At 38.7% G+C, this 15,800-nt stretch overlaps 1 long non-coding RNA gene across 2 annotated transcripts in view; it reads right to left on the bottom strand.

Annotated features, from left to right (window-relative positions):
- The window catches only part of LOC138826869 (uncharacterized), a 125,588-nt gene that overhangs the window by 68,341 nt on the left and 41,447 nt on the right, over positions 1–15,800 (bottom strand). For both annotated transcript variants that reach the window (XR_011371883.1, XR_011371882.1), the window contains exon 2: positions 9,528–9,589. This is a non-coding gene — a long non-coding RNA (uncharacterized lncRNA). The remainder of the gene's footprint in view (positions 1–9,527; positions 9,590–15,800) is intronic.

Here is a 15,800-nt window from a genome sequence, read left to right as displayed (position 1 = left end):
GGTGATAGCAATCAGGGGTGAGAAGAGTGCGGCATTCGTGCGGGGCAACTAATTATCCGTCTCATTTGAGAAGAGCAGCATTTGAGGCAGCAGCGTTCGCCTGCTGAACGGTGACAGATTGGCGCGGAGGAGAGGGGAGGTGTTAAAACAATGGAGCCGGGCGCGCGAGCGCTGCTGCATGCTAATCAGCCCTCCCTCCGCCTGCCCGCCGCGCTCCCTCCTTCCTCCCGGCCTCCCTCCTCCGCGCTCCCTCCTCCCGCCCGCGGCGCTCCCTCCTTTCCAGCGGGCCCGCCGCCGCCGCCGCCGCCGCCGCCGCCGCCGCCACCCGCGTCCTGCTCCCTCGCTTTCCCGCGCGCCCTTCCCGCCGCTGGCGAGTGGCACCCAGGCGCCGCCGCGTCCCTCGAGGGCCGCGAGCCGCCGCGCAGCGGCCCCCCTCCCCACCCCCCCCACCCCCGGGCCGCACCCGGCGCTGGCCCGGCCCCAGCGCTGCCCGCGCCCGTGCTTCCGAGGGCCGGCCCGCCTGCTCCCGGGTTGGGACCGACTCCCCGGGGCCGGGGCCCGAGCACAGCCCCACGCCTAAAGGCCCGGAGCCTCCACTTTCTGTCGGAGGCCGAACGCCTCGGGTAGAGTAGAGAATTCAGAGGGTCGAAGGGCGGGCAGAGGTCGGAGCCACGAGGCTCGTGCACCGACCACGGACGGCGCCCCTCCCCACGGCCACCCGAAAGGCCTCGGGCCACTCCACGCCCTGGCCCCGCGGCCGCGCCCCTACCCGGACCACCCCCTGCAAAGCCTCCTAGCTGAGACCCCCCCCAGACCCCTGCACCTCCCCCTGCCAGCTCCCCCCCCCCCCCGCCCCATTCACTGGGCGCAAAGAAAAACGTGTAGGTGGTGTGCGTCCAGGCCCGACCCGCTGACCCCCAGACTCGGGTAAAGAAGGGCCGCTGGACACCGTACACACCAGGACACTAAGTCGCCTGAGAGGGCAAAGCCTATGAAGAAGCGGGCCACACTACTACCCTGGCTGCAGAGCCCGGAGAGACCCCCTGGCTGCCCCCACGGGGGCCCGGGCCCCGCTCCCCACCTCCTGCCTGGCTCTGCTCCACACACTGGCCTGAGAGAAGCTGGTACCAAGCCCCTTCGAACCTGCGTCTACACTAAGGGCTTCCATACCTGTTGAGGTTTTCAACCACCTTCCCCCTACCCCCCACTTTTTCACTTTACAGCTGGTTGTCGAGCTGAAAGCATACTTTTATACCTACCATTAGAATATATATATATATTTTTTTTATCATTGCAGAAACTACCCTTAGCATTTTTTTAAGTTGGCATTCTTGTGACTTTAGGTTTAATTGAACCTATGAAGAGCTGCCGTATTTTTTCCTAATTCGTCCCTTGCTAGTTAGCTAACCAGGTGGCAAAAATAACGTGACTTCCTCCTAACCATGGATGGAAGCAAAGTACCTGAAAGATCATCTATGCAATAGTTTTTTTCTATTAACCCCTACCTTTGCATACCTTCACACACACACAGTTTTTCAAAAACCAAATCAAAATGTAAAGGCTTGATAAAACTAAGTCATACATGCAGATGTCTTTCATCTATATTATTGTCTCTGCCCTACTTAATAAAAGGTACACAAAGTGAAAATGACAAGTAGATTTTGGTATTTTTATATTGCCGTTATTATTCGTAGTCATGAAAAACTATACAAATTGTCAGAGTAAATCATTTTCCCTTTAGAATATGTCCAATCATACCCATAAAGTAGCTGAATTGAAGATTATTAGGATCTACAAAGATAATACAAAATGTTGCAAGGCTTTTGAATTAAAGGTTCTTAAAAGGATTACATAATGTATTTTGTGTCAATTAAATGTTAATACTTTCTGATTTCTACTTTGAAAAGCCACTAACCAGGCCTCTGTCCTTAACACATCACAGGCCTTTCAGTGTTAGAGCATTAGCTGGCATTTGAAAAATTCCCTGGTGTCTGAATCTGTTTAAATAGCAACCTATCAGACAGCAAGAAAAAAATTTACATTTATTAACGTAAACTTGAGATTTACTTGCTCCATCAACTTCAAGATTAAGTTATTTATTAACTATTCATCAGCCTTTGCTTCATTAGCTAGTTTTAAAGAAGCAATATATTTGAGGCAATCAAATTCAAATAAACTAAATTCTGGTTGTTATGTATTTCTAATATCTAACAAAATTACTTACTTTCCACCCACTTGGCTTTTATGGACCTAATGGAATTTTTCTCAGTCTATAGACCACACCAATTTGCATGACTGTTTTAATGGTGTTTTTACAGATAAGTTTATATTTGCACATAAGGACAAAAAGGTGAAGTGAAATTTGGTCCCAATGGAAACCTGTTAGGTTCCCTGAACATATGGCTCATTGGGCTGTTACTTCCTTTTTGAGATCATTTTCCAAGATTTTTTAATATATACATCAATTTGACACCAGTTATAGAGAAAATATATTGGCTTTGAAGATGCCTCCACCTGGGGCATATCTCTTAATAACTAACCATGGAGTCAGGGGTACCTCTGCATTTACAGGTTTCTGGAGAACAAGGCATAATTTGAAACCAGACAGCCCTGACAGTTGATTTACAGTCTCTAAAATTAGGTAGGTCTTTGGATTCTTAGAATACTACAGCCACAGTAGTTTGATTAATACCGTTGAGGGGTAACTGCCTAAAACACTTCTTCAGATGGCTGTACATTTGGAACCCACAGTCTTAACAATGATTTCTCTCAATAGATACACATGATGTAGGTTTCAGTTGCTGAAAAAGTGGGGTGCCAGCTTAAGACTTAAGGGGAAAATCACAGCACTGAAAAAGATGTAAAATGTTCAGTTGGTTAAAGGGGGGGGGGGAACTATGCTAAAACATGCGCCTATTCCCATTATGCTTAATTTACTATTCAAAACAAGTTTTTCCTAATAAGCTCTATTGTTTCTTTCTGTTTTGTAAAATTTAATATGTGTGAGACAAAAACCAGATTCTGAATGTGAATGAAGTCTGTTTAGGAAAAGATTTTTGGAACTTATGGCTTAAGAAGGGCATCAAATCAAAAGAAACATGGACTTCAGTCATTGATAAGATATGGAGTCAAGTGTCTGAGGTCATTTCTAGAACCAGTTACAACCATGTTGCCAACTTCCTCCAGCCTGGCAGCTCTCCTAGAAGAACTCATACACTTACAGTACACCAAGCATGAAAATATTCAGAATGGTGATGCCATGTGTATTTCACAAATTGCTTCAGCTTTTGTTTTATTGTTGTCTTTTCTTCTGAGGACTCAGTCCCCCAAATAGAACTTAAGTAAAATCAGTCATCCCCTTGTCTCTTGCATACAGAGATGGTCACATCTCTTCTCCAGACTCTGTCCCTGACCACAGAATTCCTTCATGTTTAAACCGTCTCCCACATTTGGATGACTCCTTTTGGTCCAGAATACCTGAACAATCTAAGGGAAGCCCATGAACACAAAAACTGTCCTGCAAATAGTCTTTGGAGCAAGTGTATAAAAGATGAATTGTCGCTTATCTATTAGTTCAAGAAATAGTTGCTTTAAAATAACAAGCTATTAAGGATGGTCTAGTTCATTTTTCTTTTCATGAGGGCAAAAATATAAAAGAGAATAAGTTTTCAAACCTACTTACATAGCTGGAACTTAGCTCAGACTTTCAATCCATAATTTGTCTATAACAACCCTCACCTTAGAAAAGATGGAGACTTTTCCCCTGGCTTTGGAGCTAGTTTCATAGGAAGCTTAAATCATATCCAAAGTGTTTTTACCCTAATGATTATGTTAAACAACAGAGACAGAAAGACAATTTGACAATAGGGTGAGCTTCACTACTTAGGGATAGGCAGTTCATTACAGCACTGACTAGGGCCCCAGTGCATTTCTGCTGGAAATAGAGGTACCTCAGTCACTGAGGGATGAGCGTTTCCCAGGCCAGCTCAGATGGGGAAAGAGCAAGTATTGGGATATAGTATGGTAATGTAGGAGTGAAGATACAAAGATTTGTACTTCTAAAGTGTGAAGTTAACCTATACCCTAACCCCCAGATCATAATGCTAGCTTTTGATGCTCCATATTCTAAACCAGAGGTTAGAGTTTGGGAACAACAACAACAAAATCAACATAAACCAGTGTATTTTCTGAAACCACCCTTCATTTTCTGAACCAAACTAAGTATTTCCTTTGGCTCTAGAGATGGCTTTTCCTTGCCGAAGAAAGCCCTGTGGCTCAGAGGGAGGTCTCAGGCTTATATTATCTTTTCTCAGTGTTGGTGAATCAACTCTGAAAACAGCTCTCATTAGACAAATAGTTTCTCCGTTTGCAGTTGTTAAATAGCACTAAGTGTCAGTGATAAAGGGGCATCCTGTGTGGGTGTATTCCTACAACTTCAAGCAATTGGCTTAAAAGGCAGCCTAGCTCACTAGGAATCCTAAGTATCCACAAGGGTGATAAAGCTTGCTTGAAAAAGCTCTCTCTAACCAGAAGTGGGAAAGAAATGTACACAGCAGGCTTCCTCCATGAAGTAGCCTTTTTACACAACACACACACACACACACACACACATACACACACACACACATACACACACACACACACACACACACATACACACACACACACACACACACACACACACACACACACACACACCCCACTGGGAAAAAACTAGCTGTTGAGGGATTTCTTTTTCCTGAGGTTTTACCAGTGGTGTTTTGAAAGTCTTTTCTTTCAGCATCTCCATGTTTTCGTCTTTTTGGTTTTTTTTTCTATTAGAATCTTTGATAACTTTCTCTTTTTTTTCCAGATTTTTCTCTGCCCTACCACCTTTAAAGTTTTCAAGTTCTAACTTTGGTTGTTTTCTTTTTTCAAAGTAACTTAGTATAAATAGTAATGTGGCTCTATGGAAAATGTAGATAGATAGATAGATAGATAGATAGATAGATAGATAGATAGGAGATATGCTATGGTACCTTGTACTGGCTAGTACACTGGCTTACTGTGAGACCCAGTAAGCCAACCTCAGAGAAGAAACGGTGGTCCATTTTCTTCTGAAGAGGCAACAGTGCTATTGTCACTTCCTCCTGAAAGGAAGTAGGACATTCCCAACTTGCTTCATTCATTTCTTCCTCTTCTACAATGTGTTGGAATAAGAATGCCATAAATAGGCAGCTTGCTTTCTTCTTTAAGAATTTACACACACACACACACACACACACACACACACACACACACACACACACACACACATACATTTAAATAATACTGAATGTAAGGCTGCATCAGAAAGCAAGCCTTGTTTCTTGTATAATTTCTTCAATAAAATATTTTTAGGTAGGACTGAAGGCTTAGCCAATAAAAATATAAGATCCCCTGTTAAATTAGAAATTCAGAGAAACAACAATATTTTTAGGATAAATATGTCCCATTTAATATCTGGCAACCTTATGTTTATCATCCCATTAACTTTGAAAAAGTCCTAATAGATTCTTCTCTAGTGTGCATGTTGAGCGATAGGTGTGGAGACTAATATCTTCTTTTCTATCTGAAACTTTCTGGTTTCCATTCTCTTGCCATAAAGTCTCAGCTCCTCTGAAGTATCTCAAAAGCATTTAGTGTACATACCACTCCTCTGACCTGGTTATACGAGGTTTTGTGTTGGGTATAAACATGTGCTTATGTAGTCTCTTATATGATGTGAGCTTTTACAATACAGACTGACTAGTGACTTCCTTCCTCCAGAGTTTAGCATCTCTCTTGCTGCTTCTTCTATGCTTCTCAGAAGCATACACCTGAGAATTTTTGACTCACCTCTGAAGTGGGGTTTAGCAATGGGTCCCTTGAAGGCATATGGAAAAAGAAAGAAGAAAGCAAGATAGGGCTCTCTGATTCCTTCCAATTCTGTGCTGCAGGACACGCTAAGGGGGAAGACCTGTGCAGGCCCCTCTCTGACACCTGGCCTAAAGGCCTCCTCTGGGCACTTGGTAGTCTGTTGCCCTGCAGAGGAAAAGCCTTGAGCCTGGTCACTCTGTGCCCAGCAAGCAGCCCAGGGACACACTGCCTGACATGCCCCAGGTCAGGAAGGCCAGGTTATATAGGCTGGTGGTCAGACTTTTCCTGGCCAAAGTGGCAACCTCCTCAGGCCTTGCTTCAGCCAGGCAATTCTTTCCTTCATTTGTTGCATTGTTTGCATTAATATGAATATCTTGTTCTGTTTGTTTTGTCTCCTGGGAGCCAATAAAGCTGTGAGTTTTTTCTTTACACCAAGTGCAGCTCTACGGGCGATCAATCAATGGGTAGTCTTCAGATAATCTGTGAGAGTGAGAAATCTAATAAAGCTAGCAACTAAAAAAGGAAAACAAAATCTATTTTTCTGTTAGGTTAACTACGTCAGGACTGGTGTATTCCACTTCCACTTGAGGTGGGTTTAGCATGGTTTTGTTTGTTTGTCTGTTTGTTTTGTCTATGGATTTGAATATCAAGAGGAGTGGAGGAGTTGAGGGAAAACCATTAAAGAGGGATGTTTAGGAGTCTTAATATTTTCTGGTACTTGGCGAATCTTGCAGGAAGAGGAAGAATTTTCTAATGTCCCCCAAACAAGAAAGATGTCAGATTGTAATAAAATACACTTTGTCTCAAGGTCCTCCCGCAGTTTTCCAAAAACACAGGAAGCATAAATTAAGTGAAGTAAAGTAAAACAATGAGAATAAATCAATATATTACTAGTGTCCTCTACTCCTTTCACTTATTTCTCAGACAGCCTCCTAAATGCATTTTCTGGAAGTCCCCTTACCTTTCTTGCTAACACAAGAAGGATAAGGAAGATGTGCTCGGGCTGCTGCATGCTCCTCACAACACAACGCAACCTAAATCATTTATAAACAGATCAAAATAACAACCTGAATTATCTAACATTAACAGCTGAATTGAAGAGCCCAGGATTATGTGATGAATTGTTAAATTGCAGTAGCATTGTTTTGGATTGCTAATTAAAAAAAAATAAGCAAACCCCATGACTCTAGATATGACAACTGAAAATACCCACAAATTATTTAATAAATGAAGCGTCTAACAACTTTAACACTTCCTGGTCGCCTTGTTAATAAATGTAATTTGAGATAGATTTTAAAAATCTTCAATCTAAACAGTGAATTCATTACGCACCATTCAGATCCCTGGATGCCTATGGACTTCTTGGAATTAGGTGTTAAATAGACAAAAGTGAACCAAACTGCCTTTAAAAGCACAGCATGACCATGTAATTCTTTTTCCAGTTTGTGGTAAAAAATGATGAAACTTCTTTCCAAGTAGCTATCACCCAGATTTAGTGTGAAAAGTAGTGTAATTGTAATTCACGCCATCAGGGTCTATCGCTGATAGACGATCAGCTGTTCTGTGGTGGGGAGAGGCTTTCTTTTCAAATAGGAAAGCTGCCAAGTGCTCTGCGATACCTCCAGCAAGCTTATCGGATTGAGTTCAGAGCCAAAACAGCAGCTGCACACATATGCAAATTGGCAATTAATAGTATAACATTCTGCAAAAAAAAAAAAATGTTTAAAAAAATTTAAGAAAATAGAGAGAGCTACCTGAACGTTAACCTTCACTATAACTGGGACTTTTAAGATGAATGACTAAGGATTAATTACCCTCTGGAGAGGACTTACTCTTTATTATATTCTCTTCTGCAGATCAAGTCTTTGTTGTCTTGCTGAGTTTTGTCTGTTTTATGGAACACAACAATAGGCTCTGTAAGAACTTAAAGATAACTAAAAGGCCCTTATATTTTGATTCCAGAAAAGGGGAGGAATTAAGTCATTTCCATTGATCATTCTTGCTACACACAGAGATCACAAAACCAGTGCTTCAGCATCCAGGTAAAATAGACATTTTGTTCTGGATGTCATCATCTCTTTCTACTACAGCTTGTGATGAGAACAAACTTCACATCCTGGGGGTGCTGCTTGCCTCTGTCTTAATTTCTGTCTGTCTTTTCCTCCTATTGACAGCAATGCCATTTTGTATGCTTCGCACAGCAGTTTGCAGAAATCCAGCATGGTTTATGGTTTAGGTTGCCCAGCATGTATAAACATAGCACTCTAAAATGGTTTTTTTTAATCAAATTGTTAAATTTCTTAACATCCCCCTCCTCTTTTCCAACATTTTTGCTATCTCTATCTGATACACAGATGTAGACACACACACACACACACACACACACACACACACACACACACACACACACACACACACGAGTGACTGGGAATAGGGAGACTACCTAAGACCCAAGAAGGGCTTGCCACTTTCATAGTAGCCATTCCCCAGTGTTTTGGGTGTTCCTCTTCTTCCTTTTTCTCTTTCCGTCTCATATGAAGGTGGTGTGACAAGCACATGTTTCAGATGATCATTGACTTTTTTTTCTTAATCAGTGCCAGGGATCAAACCCTGGGCCTTGCCCAGGCAAGGCAAACATTTTATCCCTGAATCACATACAAGCCCTAGTGCATTCTTAATAGTCATATTTCCATAGTTGAAGGTCTCTATTTTTGTGATGTTCTGTGACCCTTGTATCGGGAATTTTATAGGTGTTTCCAAACTCTAGGAATTTGGAATTTGGGTCAGGAACTTGATTCCCTTAGTAAGTGAAGGTAGTAGAGATTTTTCTTTTTCTTTGCTTTCTGTATGTTACAGGATGACATTATGTCCACACCTGGCTATAAGATGTACCATAAATATAGAATTGCAATAGTCTGTCTTTTTATCACTTGCATTTCTAGTATTGATATGTTCTATTTTTTGTAATCCACTGCCTTTAGTTCAAAAACATTCTTTTTCTTACATTTAAGGATACTTTCTTATAACTGAAACAAAATTTACTTTATTAATTTTCCAGTTAAAAGGAACATTACACTTTCATTGCCAATATAGTCTTTGAAGTTTGAACGTTAACATTGTTATGGGGAAATACTCCACGTAGGGTTTAACTATGTTTGTATTTCTTGGTGGTGAAGGCGTTCTTTAACTGGGAATTAAGCATCCAGTCCTATTTGGGGCTCAGAAAAATTTAAGCCCCATGATAAGAAGTAAAAATTATTTTCTCTAAGTAGTTAACTCTAGATCAATAGATTGCAATTTTAAAAAAATGTTTCTGATTCGAAGAACTTCACCTGATTCCAACAGAAGCATCCTAGGCTGTGAAGAATGGGAGGAAAAGTCTAAAATTGATTGATAGGTATTGTTTTTCTCATCTTGTAGCCCACTTTGAATGCATTGTTAGACCTTTCCTTGTTTTTAAGATTAAATGAAGACTGATTTTAAAAGATAGAGCAAAGTCAATTGAAAAGTTGCTTCTGAATAAAACAGTAAACTGGGGAATGCCAACTTTCTTTCTCTATAACTTCATTAACATGGCTGTATAGACATTTGCATGTAAAATGTAGTTAACAAAAATTACACAGAAGTAAATTTAGTCCTCTAGTGCCTACCTCTATGGTGAAATCAGACCATTTGGCATAGTTTGAAGTCTTCCAAGAAGCCCGGTTTCCACCTGGAAAATAAATTACTAAATTTGAATGTGTTACTTATACTATGGTGAGTTGTCTATCTGTTACATTTTATTTTAGTGCACATACTAGAAATTGTATTTAGAGTGTTCTAAAATTGTCATCTGTCAAGGTAGAGAATTAAAATAATATAATTATACTCAGAAAAAGTGTCTTACTTTACATTATTTTAGTGCTGTTACAAATTCGATACATTTTAAAACTCAGAATGTTTATTGTAAGTTCATATGTTTGTCAAATCTTGACATTAATTTAAATTAGCTATAGCAAAGCTTCTTTTCTCCCCCTTCTTTTTTTGGCATGGGGGTGCTGTCATTTGAACCCAAGTCTTCATGCATGCTAAGCATGTGCTCTGCCACTGAGCCATGCCTCTACTTTTCTTCACATTTATTAATACATACATAATACTTATACATAGACCAGTATAGCAAATATACACTATTGCAGTATCCGGGCAGTCTAACTTTGCTATAGCTTTAAATGATGCTTTGAATTTTTCATCACAATGGTTGTTTTAAAGTTTGAATCTGAGTTTGAATTAAGTAATCAAAGGTTCTATATGTGTTTCTTTGTACTCTTTGGTTTTGTTCTTTAGCTTTTTTGAGACTGTGTAGCCTAGGAAGGCCTTGACTGTTCGTGTTTTAGCCTCCTGCGTTCTATGATTATAGGCATGTCCCATCACAAGAGTTTAAAGAATCTATGTTGTTATATATAAAGTATAATGAAATTATGTATTTATAATGGTCAATGAAGATTATGTTCAATGAACTTATTCACTTAAAAACTGTGTCTCATAATGCTACAGGTATACACATGGGGAGGAGATTCTGGTGTGAGACCTCAACCCAGTAAAAGTTCATTACCGCAGACAGTGAAAAGATTTATCTTGCTGAAGTCAAGGGTTGCTGTCTATAGTCCCAGCTACATGTGAAGTATAGGTAGGAGGATCATAGTCTGAGGCTAGCCTGAGCAAAAGCAAGACCCTATCTGGAAAAGAAATAAAATAAAAAGGGCTGTGAATGTACTTCACGTGGTAAAGGCCATGAGTTTAAATACTAGAATTGCAAACACACAAAAAAGTATTTTTTAAAGTTTTAAATATGTGTTTAAAGGTTTTCCTTTAGTTCCAAAGATAGTAAATCTCCTGAATGAAGAACTTATTTTGGGGGAGAGGGGGAGAGTAAAAGTACATTTTCTAAGTTGAGTCAACTGGGAACAGGTATAGTGGTAAAACTTTATTTTCTCAAGCCCCAAAACTTTATAATTCATTACAATATAGCCAACTAGTCTAAAATAGTCTACTTGTTGATACCTTTGTAATTTTTATATTTATAATTATAATTTTATGTTTGTCATTTTAGAACTGCTAAAGGGCTTTCTGAATGAGTATATAATGGATAATCTTCTGAGTGAGTGAAAAGAAGAAAAACTCATTCTTACTTAAAGATGCTATATTTGAACAATATGGTGTTAAAGTATTTTCTTTTAGCATAAGCATTTGTTTTAAAAGAATTTATCTGAAGGATCCAGGACATTTTCTATACAGTAAACTGAATGAGGAGTCATTAGTTAGTAGATAAGGGAGGTTAGTTTTAGAAAATCATGCCTCTAGGAATTGTATTGGACATAGAATAAGAAGTGATGGAGATAGGCTAAAAATAGCTTCTTAGTTAAACACTTTCTCTGCTAGACAATTCACATACATTTCCTCAGTCAGTGACAATAACCACCTTCTGAGATGAGCAGCATTAGCTACATTTTACTATTGAGGAAGACAACGTTTAAGTCCCATAGTATTAATGGATGAGCCCTAGGACTGTGGGATGGCAAAATCCATGGTCTTATCACATGAAGCAGTTCCATTCTGGTGGTTAAAGAGGCATGAAGGTTTGCAAACTGTCTCTTTCCCATCTTAAATTTTCATTTTTCCTATACTATATCCAAAAGAGTTATGGAATGGTCCAAAAATTTAGCAGTGTAGGCGAGGTCCATTTGATTAGGAAGTCTTTATGAGTAGAAACAGCCTTGCTTTGGCACATGCATAAAGACAGGCGATCTACACATCTATCCTCAAATTTAGCAATTCGAAGCAGTTAGCTACACGGACAGTTTTGTATGCATTGCTAAATGCAGACACAAAAACTGCATTTGCAAAAAGAGGAAACCCAGTTAAACTAGGTTGCAAATTTGGCCCTAATTTAGCGTAGCATTTGTGATACATATAGGTTAGAGTGACATTTATATAATGGTGTGAAATATGAGAAAGTTCCAATGCTAGACACAAAGACTTTTTAAAATTGCTTTTGCCTACTTTGGTTAGTTTAAGAAACAGGAGGAAGAATTTGGTTTTTCAAGTGATGGGAAGCCTTTAAGGATGTTGGAACACTGTTCAGTCCCCTGGGGTTCTGCCTGCTGTACAATTTTAAATGTCTTTTAGCTAAAAAATTGGCCAACAAGGGAAACACAGGGATGAAATCTCTTCTTTCCTTATCTGAGAAGTGAGAAACTATAGGGGGCTTGCATAATCCAATTGAGGTAGTCAAATAAGTGGTCTCAGCTTTTGGGGTTAAAAAGTAAATCAATTCTCTTTAATATTTCTATTTAACTCAAATTCTACTTGAAAATTTTAATTTATTTTAGAAATTTTATCCTTATGCTCAGTTGTAGACATAAGTTTCAGCTTAAGAAATACAGCCAGAAATAAGACTAGATAAATACACCATGTTTCATGTAAATGCTTCAGTCATGATGGTACCTGAGACTATTTCCATCTACTCATTGAAGACCACTGGAGGGCAGTATTTTCCCCACTGGGAACAGCACCTGGCCTTTGATGGAGACCAAACGGGTATATTAGAAAGCGGCCTGTCTGGGTTGTAGGAAATTAGTTGGATTTCTCAATCAGAATTGAAATTTACCACCTCCTGTTGACATGTCATAGAGGTGGTTGTTTATACTGCCAGCTAAATCAGTTGTGCCTAAAATCAGATTCCAAAAGATCATTTAAGAGTCTTTTTAAACTTTCTGTTAATTAATCATTTGAGAATCATTGAGAATATATTTTGTTAATATAAATAGCAAGTTAAAGAAGGATATATGAGCAAGAGTGGGTAGTTTTAACCAGCTGCTTTGCACTTAAAATTTTCAATGTTTTGTTAAGTTTACATTAATTTTATTTTTAGGATAACTTTATTACATATGTATATATGTATGCCACCAAATCTAGTCATTTTTTTTTTTTAGAAACAGGGAGGTCTTTTCCTGGAAGATTATTTGCCATTTATATGATATGCTTTGTATTGTAGCCATAGGATAATAAAATATTTGGGTATTTTTTATTTAAAAAATATTTAGGTGATATTTTAGAGTATTTAGTACTTTGAATAGTTATTTTACATGTTCATGTCTGTTACTATTATAAAATGTTTTTGTGTTTTTATTGCTAAAATTAAGTTAGATTACACTATAATTTGGTAAGGCAGGTAGATACATAATGCTATCAGTTGTAGGGCTGGAACTCAGGACCTGGGCGCTGTCTCTGAGCTTTTCTGCCTACGACTAGTGTTCTACCACTTTGAAAGAGAGCTCTACTTCCAATGTTCTGGTGGTTAACTAGAGATAGGAGTCTCACGGCCTTTCCTGCCAGGGCTAGCTTTGAACTGCAATCCTCAAACCCCAGCCTCCTAAATAGTTAGGATTACAGTGTGAGCTGTCAGTGTTTGTCAATCTGATTTTTCTTTAAATTGTAATAGTCCTTTGTTTCTGTATCTGTGAGTATGAGTGCATGTGCCAGTTCTGAATTTGGGGTCTCATGCTCTCGCATAACTTTTCCCCCTCATATCTGTCTACCAGTTGAAACAGTCTTCTAGTTTCAGCTCTTTGTGAGTTAATTGGAGATAAGAATCTCTTGGATTTGTTTGCCTAAGAAAGGCTCTGAACTTCAATCCTCATATCTCAGCCTTCTGTGCAGCTAGATTATAGGCATGTGCCATGAGTGCCTTGCTTAATTTATGTTTAAAAGGAAAATGTAATATACTTTAGCTTTGCGACTTTATCTAAATAAATAAGATTGCTATTTTTGAAAAATCAACATATAATATGAATCTGATTATCTTTTTATTTATACATAAAATATCAATTAATTATAAAGTGCCTAGAAGTTTACATGGCCTTTTGCCAAAATGACTCAAAGCAACAATTCACTTGAAGAAAAATGTATATGTCAAAAGTTATATCATAAACGTTTTATAATATTTCTTTTTTTATTATAAAATACATGTTCACTGTGAAAATTATCTGAGTAATCAATGTAGTCAAATATATCAAAACATTCCATGGTGCACAGTATGTTTTCTTGAATTGGTTAAAAATAAAATAAAAATCTTCCAAATCCTATTGTAACTATGGTTAGGCCTTCTTTTCTTTTATTTCTTTTCTTTTCCTTTTCCTTTTTCTTTTCCTTTTTCTTTTCTTTTGCCAGTCCTGGGGCTTGAACTCAGGGCCTGGGCGCTGTCCCTGATCTTCTTTTGCTCAAGGCTAGCATTCTACCACTTGAGCGCCACTTCTAGCTTTTTCTGCTTATGTGGATTGAGGAATCAAGCCCAGGGCTTCATGCATGCTAAGCAAGGACTCTACCACTAAGCCACCTTCCCAGCTCTGGTTAAGCTTTTATAGTGTGTGTTCATAACATTTTTTTTAAATCCTGTGCTGCTAGGTATTAAATTCAGGATCTTACCAGGCAAGTTCTCCTCTACCAAATTGTACCTCCAGCCCATTTAATTTTTCCACATTGTAAACAATATTAGGATAAGAATTTCCATAGTTGAATATTATTTCCTTTAGATATATTTCTAAAGGCGACCACAAATTTTTATGCATAAATGAAATGTCTTCCTAAAGTGGAAATACATGAGATTGTACACTTATCCATATCTTTACCAATCTAAATGTTATCAGATTTTTAACTTTTTTCTAATTTGATGTATGAAAAATATTCTTTCACTTTTTGTTAAAATTGTTTGAAAATTAAATGTAGTTCATACATTTATTTGCCACTATGTTATTGCTTTATAGCTTATGTATTTCCATATACCTTTTTTTTTCCACTATGGGAGTGTTTTTGTTAATTAACTTGTGAGAGTTCTTTATAAAATAAGGATAGCAAGACTGGGTCATAGATTTTTACAAGAATCTTCCCAAGATAATCATGATCATATCTTGCTATTGACCTTTCCATTTTTAAATTGTCAAGTCCTCAATGTTTTAATTAAAATTTCTACCCTTGCTTGGATATTTAGAAATTCTTCATCATAAAAATTATTAGGAATGAACCTGCAGACCCATGGCCACTTAAATCTTTAGTAAGGGAGCCAGAAAAATAGGAGGGAAGGAAGAAAGACAGCCTCTTCAGTAAATGGTCCTGGAAAAGTTGGTTGAACACCTGTAGAAAACTAAAGTTAGATCCTTATATATCACCCTGCACCAGAATCAACTCCAGATGGATCAAAGACCTTAAGGTAAAAGCAAAACTCTGAAAGAATAGGAGATATCTAGGGCTCCCTGGCACAGGCCAAAATTTTCTTAATAAAGATTCAGAAACACAACAAATCAAAGAAAGATTGGACAAATGGGATTGCATTAAACTTCATGATTCTGCATGGCAAATGACATAGCAAGCACAATCAAGAGAAAGCTCACAGATTGGGAGAAGGCTTTCACTAGCCATAAAACAGACAAGGGTCTCATATCTAAAATATACTAGAACTCAAAAAATTAAATCCACCCGAAACACATCCTCAAAGAAACAACTGCCCCATTATCAAGTGGACTAAAGACTTAAAGAGAGACTTCTCTGAAGAGGAAATAAGAATGGCCAATAGACACATGAAGAAGTGCTGAACATCTCTGGCCATAAAAGAAATGTGAATCAAAACAACATTGACATCCTACCTCACCCCAATTAGAATGGCTATAATCAAGAAATCTAATAACAACAGATGCTGGAGGGGATGTGGCCAAAAGGGAACACTGCTACACTGTTGGTAGGAGTGTAACTTGTTCAACCACTCTGGAAAGCAGTATGGAGGTTCCTCAAAAGATTCCACATAGAGCTCCCCTATGACCCAGCAATCCCACTTCTGGGCATTTACCCAAATGACCACAAACAAGGCCATAGTAAAGCTACCAGTATAATTA

This window comes from Dipodomys merriami, unplaced genomic scaffold (genome assembly GCF_024711535.1).
Source record: "Dipodomys merriami isolate MVZ:Mamm:240054 unplaced genomic scaffold, mDipMer1.0.p SCAF_1, whole genome shotgun sequence".
NCBI classification, from domain to species: domain Eukaryota; kingdom Metazoa; phylum Chordata; class Mammalia; order Rodentia; family Heteromyidae; genus Dipodomys; species Dipodomys merriami.
Note: the sequence above shows the minus strand (reverse complement) of the source record. Positions and strands in the feature narration are given on the sequence as shown.